Source organism: Ochlerotatus camptorhynchus, unplaced genomic scaffold (genome assembly GCF_037179485.1).
Source record: "Ochlerotatus camptorhynchus isolate MF236.1 unplaced genomic scaffold, CSIRO-AGI_Acam_v1.1 ptg000330l, whole genome shotgun sequence".
In the NCBI taxonomy this organism is placed as follows: Eukaryota; Metazoa; Arthropoda; class Insecta; order Diptera; family Culicidae; genus Ochlerotatus; species Ochlerotatus camptorhynchus.
The window spans coordinates 6,446,184-6,465,689 of NW_027040818.1; the positions used below are offsets into that span (position 1 = coordinate 6,446,184).

The window sequence follows — 19,506 nt, forward strand, 5'->3', positions numbered from 1 at the left end:
TTTTGGGTGTTGTTTCTCGCTCGTATCTTATTCTCGCGTGTCTCTTTCTCGCTCGTCACGTGTTGTTTTCGTTGCGACGGGAGACGGTTTGTTGAGAGTCTCGGCAGCACATTTTTGCACACACGAGAAAAATCTAACTCTGTGCAGGACTCTGCACATGAAAGCATCGCACTGCGCTTCGATGAGGTCGGCGATTTTGTCCGGGACTCCCTTGCGTGTCAGAGCACTCCAGATTCTCGTGATAGTTTCGGTTGAAAGTTTGTTCGTAGTCAATGAATACCAAATTCAGGGGCTCTTGGAATTCGATGAACTGTTGACTCTCTTGATTTCTCGATCTTCCGACAGACCCAGATTGTTCTCACTCGTTACGATAATGGCATTCTTGATGGTCCTCCTTGGCTCTTCTACGCAGTCACCTTCAGGAACATCCACTCCTCGGATCTCAGTTCTTCAACAAATGACTATTTTTTATGTTAAATCAATCGTAACTTATCCGGGAGATGAGATTTGAGCGGCATGGAGAGCAGCATCTAGCAGAGCTCATCCCCTCCTACTAAAGAACTTTTCACTGCTGGATCTTTTAGTCGGCGTGTTATAAATGGTCGATTTTATTCTTGATCACGGAAAACCTCTCCCAACAAACAATTCAGAGCCTCTTATTGAATAAATGCTGAACAATACTGTTAATTGCCGCACAAGATGGTGTGTCGAATTATGTACTGGAAAAAGCTCATTCTCATCAAAAAATGCGCTTTTGTTCTATTTTTTACTCTTATCTGAATACTGTGCTGCAAAAAAGTTGCCTAGCTTCCCGACTCGATAGCAGAAGATTTGTTTCATAATAAGATGAATACCACCTTCCACAAAAACCGACACTTCTATTCGACTTGTTACGTTTGGCTGAATAACTTGCTTATTAGATGCCTAAATAATGTTTTTGTAGTTTGCTACAGTTTATTGCTACAGTTGAACATGAACACTAGACTGATGCAAAAATTGAAATTTTCGCTCCATTGTGCTCAAACGGTTCCAAATTGGGTCCTGATTAGCCTCCCAAAATTTGAACTCATTTAGTGAGAAACTGACTTGGCACAAACCATTTGAAGTTAATATGGGAATTACTATGGAGAAACCATAATTTCGGTTCATATCTATCTCAAACTTCACCAGTTCACTCTAGTTTAGAAATTGATAGCTGACCTTGTTGATTTTCTCAGCTACAACTTTGTTGAAGACCACTTTTCGATCAAATGTAAGGAACACAAATAATTAATGATTCAAGTCACTGATGTCTGCAACATTGGTGTTTATAGCGCGTGGAATAGAGGTCAAAAATCATGGCTACTATGTCATACTGCAGAATATGTACAGTATTGCGCACAATACAGTTGCTTAATCTTGCCATAAGATTATCAATCTCTTAAACAATTAATGATGAACAATGATTTTCTGCAAAGTTGTAGCTGATAAAAATTCACATGAAAATAGCAATAGAACATGTTAACAGTACAATATGTAAAAAGGCTAGAAGACAATGAACAAAAAGTTTTGTTTTCCCAATGTAATTTCCATATAAACTTCAAATGGTTTGTGTCAAGTCAGTTTCTTATCAAATGAGTTTAAACTTTCGGATGCTAATCAGGACCCGATTTGAAACCTTTTGAACACTGTGGAATGAACATTTCAAATTTTGCATCAGTCTAATGAACACGGGTGTGCGCATAAGCAACGTACACATTTTGCTGGTTTGTATGGTTTTGCCATAAAAAATCACACATTGAGATATCCAAAGATCACTTCACGACGATCCAATTGACAACGGTGCGAATGATTCCAACCGCATCGATCTGATTCGATTTCACACCTCACGCAATATTTTCGCAAACACCACCCCTATCTACCGAATCGTGTAATGTTTGTTCTCGCATCTGAGTGCTCAATGTCTGCATACTCGCATATTAGTCCCATCTGCATATTCATCAAACATTAGGTCTGTTACCGTAGTTGCTTTTTTTCTTTTGCTGTAAGTTGCTGTAAGAAAATAATAATAATATTATAATAATGCTGCTTTTTGCTGTACAGAATATTGCAGAAAAGCATGTATGGGAACATTTATTATTCGCTATACTATTTAACTAAGATTCCACAGGCTAGAATTTCCGCCCTTAATATACAGCTGTAACTAAATATAATAAATATCGATATATTCTTTAGGATCGGATTAAGACTAGCCTGACTGTCGGGGCTAATTAAGACTTATTTCATTTGCTACGGCTTGCTGCGTTTGCTAATACCAGCTGTATTTTGCCTGGTATCTTTCACTTTTTTCGGAATAACCATCTTTAGATCCCACAAAGAAGCAAGGCGCTAACCATTTGACACGGTGACGACTCTGATGCGTATCAGGAAGTTGACAGCGGAGTGTCACATGCAGCGACCGAACAACACAAACAGCATTGACCTTTACCTTAACACCATCAATAAAATCTAATCTATCATGTAAATCCCAAGAGCAACGGTCAATCCTCGAATCGCTTTTCTGATTATTAATCAAAGTTGAGCGGAAGAAGCCCATCCCCGGTGGGTCCAGAGCACGTGCGAATTAGTCATATTATCGAGCAGTTGTGAGACGACCTTCAACCAGCGATTTCTAGAAAAAGAAGTAACAAATTCCAGATTCTTCTAGGTTCGAGAAAAGTATCAAAATATTCAAAATATTGTTCCACGGAAAAGTTCGAGTGGTAAGAAATGTAATTTTAAACTGCTCGAATGATGTGATTTATTAATCATATAATCAAGCAGTTTAGGCAACCGGTAAACACTCGTGTTTATTTCAGTTACCGTGGGGACGTAATTTGTGATTAGCCCCGGTCCCTTTCAAATTGTATCATTATTTATGTACGGTCCTTATATTTGAAATGACGTTTCACATTCATCTAGTGATGGCCGAGTTCGAGTATTTAAAAAATGGGACATCTCTGATTTTGGTGTGATTGTTTTGATAAAAAAAAGTGCGCAAAATTTCATCTCTACCGAGGGGGCAGCAAAACCACAAAATTACCTTGCATACGGGGGGTATTCATTGGATGAAAGGGACCGTGAAAGAGGACACTAAAATAGAAAGTTTTTCTTCCGACAGTTTCATCTTAGTATTCATTTTTGGTTTAGGGATGACCTTCTACCAGAGATATTAAGAAAATTAGATATCAAATGGTTAATATTTTATGGAGAGCATAAAAAAATTTCTTTTTTCTTCGAGGGGGACGACTGCATGCGCGCTGAGTAGAAAGAAGTTTTATGGCGATTCTGAAGATTTCCTGCAAAAAGATGATGCGTGATGCAAGTAAATGCGAGAAATTAAAGAAGATTTTTCGTAGATTGATTTGCTAGTGTTAAGTTTTGATAATTTTCTTGACTTAAACTGTTCGTACATGCTAACATGAAAGTACCCATTAATGGGTAAAAATACCAATTCTGATGAGAAGTGGCCTATGGCAGTGATGGGTAATTTTTACCAATTTAATTAGTATCTGTTACCCATTAAATACCACTAATGGGTAACAGTTACTCATTAAATGGGTAAACAAAATTAACCATTAATGAGTTAAGCTAATTTTCTTCTAAATGGATATTTTTTTATCCCCAACTACTACTTCAGTATTTAACCTCCTGACCATGCTTGGCATGCACAGTTGTACACACCAATTTCTCATTTGTTAATAACTTTTCACTCAGATGTTGAAATTTGTGTTTCTTTAAAGTTATTGACAGATTAGGACCATAGTTTACTATAGATATGCAAAGAGTAGATAAATCTTAACATTTGAATCAACAGCAATGAATTTTTACACTTAAAGTTCGAGGTGTCCAGCGAACATTTCTCACTTCATTTTTACAACGCAAAAACAAATATAGTTTATTACTAGAATTAAAATCTATATTTTTTTACATATCTATTACAAGCCTAAACTCTATTCTATCTACTGCTTCAAAAAGAACTATGTTTCGTCAACTGTGTGCAAAGTTATAAGCAAATGAGCAGTTCGTGACCAAAACTGTGTATTCCAAGCATGCTCCTGACCTTATGGTTTCACGTAGATATTGAATCGATTTACTTCTTCCGGATACACATTGACCTGCCAATACACTTTCCTTTTGATTTGTGTTCTGCATTATTCCCTGCAAGTCATCGCGATCTGACATTTATACTTAGTGACACTACGGTTTATTTTCGACGGCGGGGTTGCTATTGTATATTCGAAGTAGTGCTCAGCGGTGCCTCAACACATGTCACTTATACATTTTTGCCAATACATCAGCCTTATTCATTCCATAAGACAAACTACTTAAGGTGAAACGCAGACTATCTGATTTGTTGGTCTGATTCGAGTGAACTGCTAGATAATTTTTGTCAGATGCAATGTTCGGATGCGTTAAGGGGGTAGTACACTTTGAACGTCTAAAAAGTAAGGCATTTTCGTTAATTTTTTTAAGCAATAAAACACTCAGGGAGGGCAAATATGTTATATATATATATATATATTTTTTTTTTCGAGAGTTGACCAACTGCAGTCTTAATAGGCTAGCATCTCAGTTGGGCTCTCCATGCAATACACAATACTTTCAGGTGACTCGAGCTATGGTGCTCACTAGGTCACTGCAGCTTTTAGGCTCGTATTGTGATCAACTGTGTGTATTAGATTACGACCATAAATCCGGAGAACTCTGCAAACAAACACGTCAATCGTCGGTCTCCCGCGAACAAAAGAACAATCTTGCAAACAAACTATAACAAATCATAGAGGAACTATTCTTCTACCTGTTTGTGTTATCAGTTTTTCCAGACTGAGCCCCAATCTGCGAGAAACCGACAAATGACGTGCCCATCTACAAAAGCAACTACGCTCCAACCTCGAAGCTCTCCGGAAATATGTGATAAATCATGTAAATGTAAATGGAATACAGTAATGTCCAGATTTTGTCAGCCCCCTTTTTTGAAAATGTTTTCCAAAGTTCTACAAAACCCATGCCCTTTTTCAGTAATCTTCTTGAACCTATTGCATCAAAGTATACTTTAAATATCCCTCTTAACGAATGACGAATGAGAAAAATTTAGATTTATGATTATGTGAAATTATTGAAAGAAAAAAGTCTGAAGCGCGGAGGGGCTGACAAAATCGGGTCATTACTGTATTTAAAATAAATATATTAATTCTTACCTTTTTATGGTTGTTTGATTATTAATTACTATTATTACCTGCTTAGAGTTGGCTCCTTTAAAATACTGTGTAGAATTTACCTCATTATTCCTCAGTTCTATCGATTTGTGATAGAACCACGCTCAGCATATCGTACTACAGGACTTGGGCATGCACCATGCAAGTAAGTCATCTCTCGTCAAAATGATGGGATATGGGGTGATGGTGAAGGGATATAGAAAACGAATAAAAGAACAGAAAGAAAGGTATTAGTATTGGTTACATTAAGCCCCCCCCCCCACACACACACATACACAACGAAAAAGAAACATAGATGCACAGACAAACAGAAATAACACATTTAATATTTTTCTCCACAAAACATAGTCACTAAAACTCTACCGCCATCTATTGAGTATCATATGATGGATAGTACGCTGAACAGATGGCGCTAGTGTGCAGACGTCAAACGCAAGGGAACCGACCGTGCGCGCCACAGGCACCACCACCAAAAACACTCGAATTGACCGTGAAATGCGTATACGATGAACAACCTGTCCAACCGAGTGTTATGTCTGTTTGTCTGTGATAGATGGGTTATTAGGAAAGTACAACTACATTATAACTATTATGCAATGGATGAACGTTAGTTTCGGGGTCATGTTAGTGTTAGAGTTTTGTTAGTATTGACCCGTATTCAGCCCTGTCGGCCCCTCGAACACTAGTCGCAGGCAGTTGTTGTTAGGACATGCGACACTGTCACTGCTACTATGTTAGAGGTATGACCCGTCAAGTTTCGAAGTGCAAAAAAAAACTGTTAGAACTTTCTTATAAATTAACTTTACACTCAAAGCAAACTATTTACCTTAGCATTATAAAAGCGAATTTTAAATTACTATTTTATTTTATGCTAATATTAAAATTATGATAAAACTACAATTTACGGCTCCGTGAAATTAACTCGCATGAACCTTTCAAATCAATGAACTGGAGAAAAACTACAATTTTATCAAATTGCAAAAAAAAAATCATAGCGACACTTGAAAAAGTTATAACCCATTTATTAGTCATCCTTCGAACTACAATTTGTATTTTTTTTTTAACTCGATTGGCGTCTCCCCGTGGCCGGTGCACCAGGTCGCGCGGGTGTCCTCGCGCGGAAGTCGGAAAACGGCGTGGGAAAATACTCCTTTCCATGTGATCCTGGAGCATAAATCGAACAAAAATCCTGATTAGTAATGAAATTCGGGTTAGAAAAACGTATTCCGATTTTTTTTAAATTAATTTTTTCAAAAGTTGTGGCCTTAGGAAAAAAAAGTCCATTTTTTCACCCTAAAAATGCTTACAAAATCGTGTAATAAAAATTCATTTTGACAAAATCGAAAATGTGGATACGTATTTCTAAGCAGAATTTAATTCTGAACAAGAAAACCTAGGCGATATCCAAATTTGATGATAACTGATTAGAGTTATTTCCCACGCCTGTTTGAAAAACCCCGTTTCGAGATAAACGCGTTTAAAGATAAAATTGCTCTCTCAGCGCGCCGGTACATGTTTTAGGAAATCGCTTCGTAAAGCGGTAAGGAATATTCTGGCGGACTTGGAGTCTTTTCTAAATTAAAGTATACATCCCAAGGAACATTTTAAGCCAAAAAAAAATGCATTTTTTTGAAAAATCAAAGTGTACTCCCCCCTTAACACTTTTTCGACATGATGATTAGATTTGACGTTTGATTTGTCGAACGAAATAGGTTTGTGTTTGATTTTCATTCGACTTATTCATCAAAATAGCCGCAAGTGAGGTTAAAATAATGTTTTTTATTTTCAAAAATTTCACGGATTTGAACTGCTAAAAACGCATTATTTGTGTTCTGATGGCATCCAGCAGCAAGGTAAACCGATTTCACTATTAAATATTGTCCTGTGTATGATTTGACTGATTTTTATTTTCCAGTGTGATTGGCCGAAAGATAATGTAATGGTTTTGATCATGGCCTGGTCAACAAAACAGTGTTTATATAATACGAAGCATGTATTATATCTAGATAGAGCTGAAATTAGGGCGTAACAGCTTTTGTAAACAATGACTTCCCTAGTTGATTTCTAGGCATTAAAGACACGCCTACACAAACAAACTGCACCATCGGGTAGGGGAACTCTTCCCCTAGTCGATGGTGACGTCGATTTTCCAGGGAGAGCCACGACTTTCGAAAAATTATCGAGAGAAGTCATTGTTTATAAAAGTTGATTCGCCCTAATTCCAGCTCTATCTAGATATAAGAATAAGCATGCCAGACAGCAGGTCTGAGAGCCTACTAAGATTTTTTAGAGATTCAGAAAGTTCAGAAACTGAGAATTTTTTAGAGCTCTAGGGTAGTTCGTAGATATTGCAAACAGAACTACAAATCATAAGAAAATTTTACAGAAATAACAAGAAATTTGCACATATTCAGAAAAATGTATCGTAGATCTTCCGATACATGTTAAAAAAAAAAATCAAAGCTTCAAGCAAGCTAAAATATTTCCAGATCAATTGGTTAAACTATAGGCGACATTTCACAAATCTTCAGAGAAATTTGCAGAACTTCAGTCCAAGAATCTACAGTGAAATATAAAGAATTTTACAGAAGTTTGGAGATCTACTGAAACATTATTGAACATCAGTGAAGTTCGTAGATCTTCAGAACAAAACTACAGAACTTTGAAAAAAAAATTCTGAACTTTTGAAAAAAAAATCACCAGAATGGTCATAGATCTTCAGATAAATTTTAAGAACTTCAAGAAAGTGTGTAGATTTTCTAAAAAAAAAGATTAGAATCTCAGAAAATTTAATGAATCCTCAGAGATATTTGCAGAACTTCAGAAAATTTCAGCGATTTTTTTAAAAATATTTATACTATTTCAGAGAAATTTGTATATTTTGAGAGACATTCAAAACATCAAGGAAGCTCAAATATGTTCAGATACATTTGGAGAATTTTAAGTAATTTAGAAGGTGATAGAACTTAAGGTAATTTAGAAGATCTTCAGGAAAATTTTCAGATCTTAAGAGTATCCCGAGAGCCTACAGAGGAAGTTACAAAACTTCAGAGAAGTTTGCAGGTCTACTGAGCCTCAAGGTTTTTTTTTTAGTAGATTTTGAGAATAGAACTACGGAGCTTCAGACAACTTTACAGAACTTTAAAGACATGCAGAAATTTGAGGAACTTCAGAAGAGTTCAGAGTGTAGATTGTAAATCTACTGAAAAATCTGTAGATGTTTAAATAAATTTTCTGAATTTTATTTCGATTCTTGGATTTTAAGAGAAGTTTACAGAAATTCAGGAAAGTTCGCTGATCTTCAGAGATACTTGCACAATTTCAGAACAAATAGTAGATCTTCAGAGAACTTCCTAAAACTTCCGGGAACCTCAAAAATTTCCAGATAAACTTTTAATACTTCAGGGAATTGTGTAGATGTTCAGAGATATTTGCAGATATTTATTGAATCATGAAAATCTAAAGAGAAAATTACAAACCTTTCGAGAAGTTCGTAGATAATTAGAAACTTAGTGGACATCAGAGATAATAGTTGATCTTTAAGAATCTTAAATCTGCAGGGATTCAGGAACTTTGTAGATTTTTAGAGAAATTTGCAGAACTTCTGAAGAACACAGAACTTCAAAAAAAAAATTGCTGAACTACCGAGATACTTGCGTATCTACAGGAAAGTTTGTTGGTCTTTAAATATATATTACCAGAAAACATAAAAAAAAAACTTCAGAGAAATATGCAGAATTGAGTTCTTAACATAAATTTTCAGAACTCAAGGAATCATGTAGATCTATAGAGAACTTTTCCCACTAGTTTGTCGAAAGTTTGTATCGACATCCTGCTGAAGTTTTGAAATCTTGTTTCGTCTTCATATCACAGTTCTTGAAGGACAAGATGAGCCAGATCCCTGCTGGTGTTCCTCCTGAGCAACCATATCCTACTCCACAAAGTTTACCTCCTCCTTCTCATTTTATTTTTATTTATTTTTTTTTGCTTTATTAGAGAGATTTTCAGCCTTGGGCTGGTTCATCTCTTATCTCTCATTTTATTTAAAAAAAAAACAATAAAAGCTAATACGCCTACCAAAGCTAGAGCAATTTTCCGGTAATTCATGATGGAAGTATTTACTTTTGATTCCTGATACAGTTTTGTTTTTTTAATCTAAATTGACAGTTCTTTCGACATGTGCACGCAGTGTGACAAAGTGTGTCGAAAGTAAATTCGAGCAGATTTTCCATTATGGCGGCGATCAAAATCACACCAAGACATCAGATAGTCTAAACGGACCTTTTTGGCACATAACATATGTGGAACTTGAAGTGTTATACATGGACATTAGAAATATACAAAATTTGAAATGATTGCTCCACAGTGCTCAATCGGTTTTAAAATTGGTCCTGATTAGCCTCCCAAAATTTGAACACATTTAGTATACACTAGTGGAAATTAATACAAGGACACTTTAGAAACCATGGCTCCTCCCAAATCTAAGAATCCGAGGAATTCTATGTCATGTGTGTTTGGAAACCACATTATCATGCTACAATATGTGATTTTCTCCTTGGAAAATACATATAAGAACGCCATACAAAACTGTATGGGAAATTGGTCATTTTCAAAAAAAAAAATCAAAGGGTTAGTTCAAATAATCATTAAACTTCATTTCTGAAAATTTATAAGCAGATCCACTCGCTAGAAGTTCTCGAACATCACAAAAAATCATTGGTTGATAAGCGATGATCACATAGGAAATGTATGTATCTCGTATGTAAATCGTAGAACAAGAACTTTTGGTAAAAAATTTGAACTTTTTGCAGGTACGTTTTTTTGTTGTCATGAAAATGATTTAAAATGTCACAAACATTTGAGTTAAATTACATTAAAAAAAAAAAGTTTCAATAAAAAGTTTCAAAAAATTTGACCAAAACTTCTTATTTCAATGTCCATAATTTTAGCGGCGCCCTTGGTAAGTGTGATTGCCTCTCACCCCAAAAAGCCTGGGTTCAATTCCAGTCAGCGCCGCTGGTATTTTCTGAGGCATAAAATCTCTAATCACGCCGTTCTTCGGAAGGGAAGAACAGTCGTTCCCGGTTCATGACTGATGGGTCGATAGGTAGGGTCCAGGTGTGGGAGCTGCCTCCCGGGCGTCGGTAGCATTGGTACTCAGTACGGAAAACAAGATCGACGGAAAACGAATCAAGAAAAAAAAAGTGTCCATGCCTTTCAATTTTTTTTTTAGATATACATTTTTCATGAGGTTTTTTTTTAAATAAATAAAAAATCGTATTTTTGAGACTTTTGAGATACTTAGGTTGAAATTTTTTTTTTTTTTTAATTTCACTTGAAACAACCTGTAAGGGGCTGTTCATTAACTACGTCGACAGTTTAGGGGGGGGGGGGGGTTGACAATTATCCACGGCCCATACAACTTTCAAAATTTTTGTATGGAAAATTGTCTACGCAGGGGGAGGGGGGGGAGGGTCAAGAATCCCAAAAATCTGTCTAAGTAGTTTATGAACAGCCCCTAACATTGTTTTGCATATTTTTCTCAGAAAAACATTACTTTTAGCTGTTTTTATTCCACAATTTTTTTGAAAATTTTACAAGATTCAAAATGGCCGAATTTGAGTAAAAATGTAAATCATTGCCCATCACAAACGATTATGCAAAGTTTCATGCAAATTGGAAGAGGTCGAGTTTTTCCGATTCTTCATTTGTCGTGGAACTGCTCTAATCAAGGTTTTTGTCAAAATGTTTGATAGCATAATAAAATGCAAATCAGAATGGTACATTTTATCACTGCACACTGACCAACGTCAAACAATCACAACACGCTCCAAGAAAAACAGCCGAAGTTGCTACGCCTATTTTGATTTAAATTCAAAAGCAAACATTTTCTTGACTAGAAGGACAAACTATTAAATAAATTTCGATTGTGTCATCTGTTTCTCCCTTCTAGGTCCAGATCATCAGAGAGAGAGAGGGAGAAACATTACAAATAAACCACAGCAACCAGTGGCGAAGCATCTTAACGACGCGACAGTAAAATGGTGCGGAAAGAGGTGGTTGACACACACAGGTGGGATGAAAATTGCCGCTTGCTTTGATAACGAAGTAGCAGCAAGCGAAGAATTTCTTTAGCTTCTTCGCACAATGAAAGCAGGCGTTCCCCTTTCCTCTTGTCCAAACAGCGAGTTCCGTTCTTCCATGTGCGATCTAGGCTGGAGGCTGGAATAATTTGCACGTTTGGTTCGGTGTCGCGAGACCGGTCCGGGCCGACCGGCTGATCGAACCGTATAAAAGACGTTCCTCACGGCCAAGGTTGCATCAGTAAAGTCGTGAAAGCCCTATCGGTAACACAGTTCAAGTTCACAGTTCAGGAATAATCCCAAACCTCAAACCATCAACATGAAATTCTTGTTCGCGGTATGTAGTTTATGGAAGTTGGATAGTTTAAGTTGTATTAATTTTAAACGAAGTGTCGTGTAAAGTTGGAAAGCTTTGACGTGAAGTGTCAAAAGGGATCGTTTTTGCTTTTCAGTAAAATGCTTAGGTTAAAATGTGAAAAAGCTACGGCTATGGGGACATTCTAAATCCCAGGTGGAATTTTATTTTTAATCCCTCATCCGCAGTGCACAATGGTCAAGAATCCGTATTTAGGTCGAATAAATTGTTGGTGCCTAAACCGTTAGTATTAGGTAAACTCCGGGAAAGTTCTCTTTGGGTCTGTTCCCGTACTTGCTTTTCTGCAAGATTCTGTACAGCAAAAAGCAAAACTATGTTGCCGAATTTTCTGCACCATATTATTTTCTTACAGCAAAAGCAAAAAAGCAAGTACGGGAACATACCTTATCACAGTTTAGAATTTCAGATACCCATTCAAAGTTAGGATAATCAGATTTTCAGATAAGGTTCATAGAATTACAGTTGAGATTCTCAAAATTTCAGGATAGAATTCTTGGAATTTCATATAAAGAATTCGGATTCACTAAAAAGGGTTAATTTTTTTAATTTATCTGGTGCGAAAAATTTTCCTTATCTAATTCTTACATAACATAATTGCGCAATTGTTAATAAACTTGTATGCTGAATTATGTAATGTTTCAAGTAAAACCAAATTATTTACCGGGTAAATTCACACCAATTCTATAAATGGTTGTCATTTACCTGGTAATACAGCAATGACCCGATGTTGTCGACCCTAATTTGGGATATAATTTCTAATGTTCTACGAAACCCATGCGCTTTTTCAGTTAGTTTATTGTCCCAAAGTATGACCTTAGACATCAAGATGAATGAGAAAGAATTGGAATTACGGTTATGTGAAATTATGGAAAGATATAAGTATGATGCGCAATCGGATCATTACTGTAGTTTAAATTCTTAAACACCTACATTTTAGTGTTAATGAATAGAACACACAATCAGTTTCCGGTAAATTTCGCAGAACCATTCATCTTAGTAAACAAGTTATTAAAAATTACATTACTTATGTCAGTTTATTGCAAGTTAAGTAGAAGGAGATTAGACGTGTCTATTGAAATTAAAGTGATACGAAATAGAGTCCACAGATGTCCATAAAGATGGCTGACTTGTACTACTAGTTAAAACATGGGGAAACAGTTTTGTCATTGTATTTTCATTGAAAGCTTATATTTATGATCCAGAACATCGATTATCAACGTTCCCCCACATGTGATGTTCGCGAATCCCACGTTGAGAATCTATGCTGTAGATTTTTAATAGATTGATTCGTTCCGGAGAGATTTTTAGAGTTAAATTCCTTTATTTAACGTTGGTCTTTGCATAGATTTCCATCCGACGTGCATAGATTTTCATCCCTTTCGAAAGGTATGCACACATTAGGATTTTATACAAGAATTTTAAAAGATACATTAATTTAAATCATCCTATGTTTTAGAACCAAAACTAGTAAGCCAGTTTCAGCGAGAATTGCTCAAATATTAGCTAAATATAAGTATTCAGCGATCAGCAAAATCCAATCATATTCCTTAGCATCCAGTATACAGCCATTTACAAAAGACAAAGTGAAATCTTTCAAATTTTTACCTTCCATTGTACGGCATCATTGACAAAAAGATATAGCAAAATCATAAAATGCTATGCTTATCATTGATTTACATGATAAATAGAAGAAGCACTAATACACTTCCCTGAGATATACCAAAGTTATTCCACGCGGAAATAGAAAAAGAATCTTTAAAAAATGTCCTTTGATTTCCTCCCCTCACATAGCTCTCAAACAATTTCGATGTAGAACCCGACATTTTGAAAACAATGGATTTTTTTGTTTATTTACAAATTTGGTCCAATAATCCGATGATAAATGAAAGTTTTCAAATTAAAAAAATCAAATTGGCATTTTAAAGGGCACAGCATAAAAGTATATGGTACGAAATAATTAGTAATATGTTATTTTTTAAACGCATACAACATCAATTGGACTATGTTCATTTTTGTTAAATATAATTGGAAATAACTTCTTTATGAAAAGAAAATCAGACATTTTTGTTACAACACTTCAATGCCACGATGCCTCCGGTGTAGCGGCAAATTGGTAATGTTTGTAAAATTATTGCTCCTCAATTTAGCAATAGATTATAAATCTATTACACAGCATAAATCTATAAAGTATGAAGTTTCAAATGGTGCCAAGAGATTTGAAATTCGTCAATCAATGGCTGAGCTATGATTTTTCAAATATTGCAAGCATGCCGTTACACATTCTACCGGAGGTATCGTGTTCGGAGTGTTAAGAAGCTTCAAAAGTCTCTTCATCATGAATTTAATGATAAATTTGAGCAACAGTACTATTTAATAATAGTCAAATAAAAAATCAAAATATTCTTGTTTTTTTTTTCTGATATACGTGATCAGTTTCACCACGACTTACGGTAACCTATAAGCCCGTTCGTGTCTTTTTTATACAATATATGGCTGATATAGGACTAATATACTTAGGGCTTTCGAACATTTAATTAGCCGTATAGCAACCTTGTATTGCAAACCTTATAATTTGTGGGCAATACTTGGTTACACTTAACCATAACATACACTGCCTATAATCGCATACCGATTTTCGTCAATTCTGAGATAACAACGCTATTTTGGCTCCGCAAAGTGTCACACACGACTGAGCCTAGTAAATAAACGAACTAGTTAAAAAAACGCTATCCTCTATTAAGAGATGAACTAGCCTATGGCTAAAAATCTCTATAATAAAGGAAAAAAAAAGCTATCCTCTATCAATTGGCATCTACTTTCATATTACGTGATAAAACTACGGACTTTGATAATGAAAAATGTCAGTTTGTCCCATCAAGCAAGTACGGAAACAAACCTAACGATTTAACTTCATATGATATCAATGCCAACACATTGCCATCACCGATAAATTCACCCATATGACGGTAATCATTCCTTTCTAAATAATTTATTCTACATTCTACCTCCCTCCACAGCTCTGCATGTTCGCCATGGTGTTGGCCCTCGCCTTCGCCCTGCCGGCCGTCAACGATGAGTCCGTGATTGCCGTGCCGTCCGATGCCGTTGTCATGGCCGAAGCCGAGAACCCTCAGGACAACCAAGCAACCCTCGGCCTGCTGCTCCTGAAGAAGAAGCTGCTGCTGCTCGGTTAAATAAAATAGTCTGCCTTCCTCCAAACGCAAACGCAAATTAAAACGATACCTCTGTTGAACGCTAACGCAAAAACGCTGCCATTCTACTTAATATACCTTTAGGTCGACAAAACCAGCAAAGAATATGACCGACAATGTCAAATTAGAGATAATGAATTGATTACACGATATAATAATAAAAAAAAAGATCCAAAACCAAAAACTGGTTTCGTTGTATTTTTTTTTTCTAATGCATAATTTACGTCAAGAAGAGGATTATGGAAAAGAACCAGTCGACAAATTCGATGATCTTCCTCTTTAGCAACAGCCAACAATGCGAAAAATTTAGTTTCACTGAGAGGCTAGGTGGAGGTGTCTTCATTCACTGCACTGTGGGCCACGAAGGCAAACTAGCAGGTCAAAACTAATAACTCCAGCGAATGAAGTTTTCGATACTCGGGGTGGAAAATTCATTTTCAGATCGAATTCAGTCTTCAGAAAGTATGTTCTGCCAACTAGTTGAGTTTGAATGAACGAACCTACTTCTGGACTTTGAAGTGTAGCTTCTAATATATTGGCAAAACCCATGTAAAATAACACATTTAAAAAATTATAATACCGTTACAAGTCTAAATTGATTGATGAGCGGTTTAGTAGAATAACTGGATACCTTTTACGTTGTTTTTCTTTTTAATTCTACTACTATTGTATCACTTTCACTTTCAATAATTCACTTTCACAAATTCACTTTCACTATCACTTTAAACTATAACAGATAGGTATTTCGTTTGACTACTTGCAAACTTCTTCAGTGTCCAGTCATAAACTAAGAATTAGACGCGGAATAACGTTGGTCTATGACTAGACACTGCAGAAGTTTGCAAGTAGCAAACGAAATAGTATCTGTTATAGTTAAAAGTGATAGTTAAACTAAATAGTGAAAGTGAATTATTGAAAGTGAAACCGTTACAAAGCCCAAAGCCTGTATATTGACTTTTTTTAATCTAGACCAAAACCTGACGTTTTTATACAAAAACAGAAAAAAGAACACTAAGACACAAAAATGTAAAGTGATGAAGTTATTGAGGTATTATAGGATCCAGGTGTGGGAGCTACCTCGCTGGCGTCGATATCATTAGTACTAAGTACGGAAAACAAGATCGACAGAAGAGAAATCAAGGGGAAAAAAAAATTATTCATTTTGTCATGAAAAAAATACTATGATGGCCCACAGTGCACTGCGCTAATTAAAATGCAGCGCCGGCTTAGCACCTGTGCAAATTCAACGACGTTCGGCGAACTTACGATTTGGGGACGGTTTGAGCTGTCAGACGCCGCGGTATTCTAATAAATTTTGCAGCAAAATGTCAAACAGTCAAGTCGGGGAAGGGATAAAATCTGTAGTTTGGATTACTAACCCACAAATGCTGTGGTAATTTTATGTGTACAGGGTACATGTCCCTTACCATTGGTTACCTAATTTTTGGTTGCTGAAGCCGAAACTGTAATTACCGTTAACATGTATAATTTAGTATAAAAATGATTTTATGTGAAAAACTGATGTTAGTTACCTACATTTAGGCGTATTTTTTTAACAATTTTGTGTTTTTTTAATTTTTTTTTGTTTTGCAAACCACAACTTTTAACACCAAATTCGTCTACATCGAACACAAATCAAGTACAAATGCAAACTTTTGAATATTTTACTGCTCAAAAACCTGCATGATCTTCATACTTCATCCCGGACTTTAAAATTGACGCGGATTCCGGAGTTTACTCGACTCCAGTGTTTTGATTTATTGATTTATTGATCTATTGATTTATTGATTTATTGATTTATGGATTCATTAATTTATGGATTTATTGATTTATTGATTTATTTACTTATTGATTTATTGATTCATTGGTTTATTGATTTATTAATTTTATAATTTATTGATTTATTGATTTATTGATTCATTGATTTATTGATTTATGGATATATTGATTAATTGGTATATGGATTTATTTATTGATATATTGATTCATCGATTTATTGATTTGTTGGTTTATTGATTTATTGATTTAATGATTTATTGATTTATTGATTAATTGATTTATTGATTTATTGATTAATTGATAAATTGATAAATTGATTAATTGATTAATTGATTAATTGATTAATTGATTTATTGATTTATTGATTTATTGATTTATTGATTTATTGATTTATTGATTTATTGATTTATTGATTTATTGATTTATTGATTTATTGATTTATTGATATATTGATATATTGATTTATTGATTTATTGATTTATTGATTTATTGATTAATTGATTTATTGATTTATTGATTTATTGATTTATTGATTTATTGATTTATTGATTTATTGATTTATTGATGTATTGATTTATTGATTTATTGATTTATTGATTTATTGATTTATTGATTTATTGATTTATTGATTTATTGATTTATTGATTTATTGATTTATTGATTTATTGATTTATTGATTTATTGATTCATCGATTTATTGATTTGTTGGTTTATTGATTTATTGATTTAATGATTTATTGATTTATTGATTAATTGATTTATTGATTTATTGATTAATTGATAAATTGATAAATTGATTAATTGATTAATTGATTAATTGATTAATTGATTAATTGATTTATTGATTTATTGATTTATTGATTTATTGATTTATTGATTTATTGATTTATTGATTTATTGATTTATTGATTTATTGATTTATTGATTTATTGATTTATTGATTTATTGATTTATTGATTTATTGATTTATTGATTTATTGATTTATTGATTTATTGATTTATTGATTTATTGATTTATTGATTTATTGATTTATTGATTTATTGATTTATTGATTTATTGATTTATTGATTTATTGATGTATTGATTTATTGATTTATTGATTTATTGATTTATTGATTTATTGATTTATTGATTTATTGATTTATTGATTTATTGATTTATTGATTTATTGATTTATTGATTTATTGATTTATTGATTTATTGATTTATTGATTTATTGATTTATTGATTTATTGATTTATTGATTTATTGATTTATTGATTTATTGATTTATTGATTTATTGATTTATTGATTTATTGATTTATTGATTTATTGATTTATTGATTTATTGATTTATTGATTAATTGATTAATTGATTTATTGATTTATTGATTTATTGATTTATTGATTTATTGATTTATTGATTTATTGATTTATTGATTTATTGATTTATTGATTTATTGATTTATTGATTTATTGATTTATTGATTTATTGATTTATTGATTTATTAATTTATTGATTTATTGATTTATTGATTTATTGATTTATTGATTTCTTGATTTATTTATTTATTGATTTGTTGATTTATTTGAATTTTTTGATTTTTTGATTTATTGAAATTTTGATTTAAAGATTTTTTAATTTATCGATTCATTGATTTATTGATTTATTGATTTATTGATTTATTGATTCATGGGTTTATTGATTTGTAGGTTTATTGATTTGTTGATTTATTGATTTGTTGATTTATTGATTTATTGATTCATGGGTTTATTTATTTATTTATTTATTGATTAATTGATTTATTGATTTATTGATTCATAGATTTATTGATTTATTTATTTATTGATTTGTTGATTAATTGATTTATTGATTATTGATTTATTGATTTATTGATTTATTGATTCATAGATTTATTGATTTATTTATTTATATATTGATTTATTGATATATTGATATATTGATTTATTGATTTATTGATGTAGTTATTTATTGATTTATTGATTTATTGATTTATTGATTTATTGATTTATTGATTTATTGATTTATTGATTTATTGATTTATTGATTTATTGATTTATTGATTTATTGATTTATTGATTTATTGATTTATTGATTTATTGATTTATTGATTTATTGATTTATTGATTTATTGATTTATTGATTTATTGATTTATTGATTTATTGATTTATTGATTTATTGATTTATTTATTTATTGTTTTTTTATTTATTGAAATTTTGATTTATTGATTTATTGATTTATTAATTGATTGATCTATTGATTTATTGATTTATTGATTTAATGATTTATTGATTTATTGATTTATTAATTGATTGATATATTGATTTATTGATATACTTATTTATTGATTTATTGATTATTGGATTTATTGATTTGTGATTTTTTGATTAATTGAAATTTTGATTTATAGATCTATTAATTTTTTGATTTATTGATATATTGATTTATTTATTTATTGATTTATTAATTTATTGATTTATTGCATGGGTTTATTGATTTATTGCATGGATTTATTTATTTATTAATTTACTGATTTATTGATTTATTGATTAATAGATTTATTGATTTATTTATTTATTAATTTATTAATTTGTTGATTTATTGATTTATTGATTTATTGATTTATTGATTTATTGATTTATTGATTTATTGATTTATTGATTTATTGATTTATTGATATATTGATTTATTGATATATTGATTTATTGATATATTGATTTATTGATTTATTGATTTATTGATTTATTGATTTAGTTATTTATTGATTTATTGATTTATTGATTTATTGATTTATTGATTTATTGATTTATTGAT

General features: G+C 32.6%; 1 protein-coding gene and 1 long non-coding RNA gene across 2 annotated transcripts in view; both read left to right on the plus strand.

Moving 5' to 3' along the window:
* RecQ4 (RecQ4 helicase) overlaps positions 1-19,506 on the plus strand; it is a 394,445-nt gene that overhangs the window by 371,271 nt on the left and 3,668 nt on the right. The gene's annotated exons all lie outside the window — the stretch shown is intronic.
* On the plus strand, positions 11,506-15,053 carry LOC135708595 (uncharacterized). Its single transcript, XR_010518302.1, has 2 exons — positions 11,506-11,657; positions 14,714-15,053. It is a non-coding gene; the product is annotated as an uncharacterized LOC135708595 (long non-coding RNA).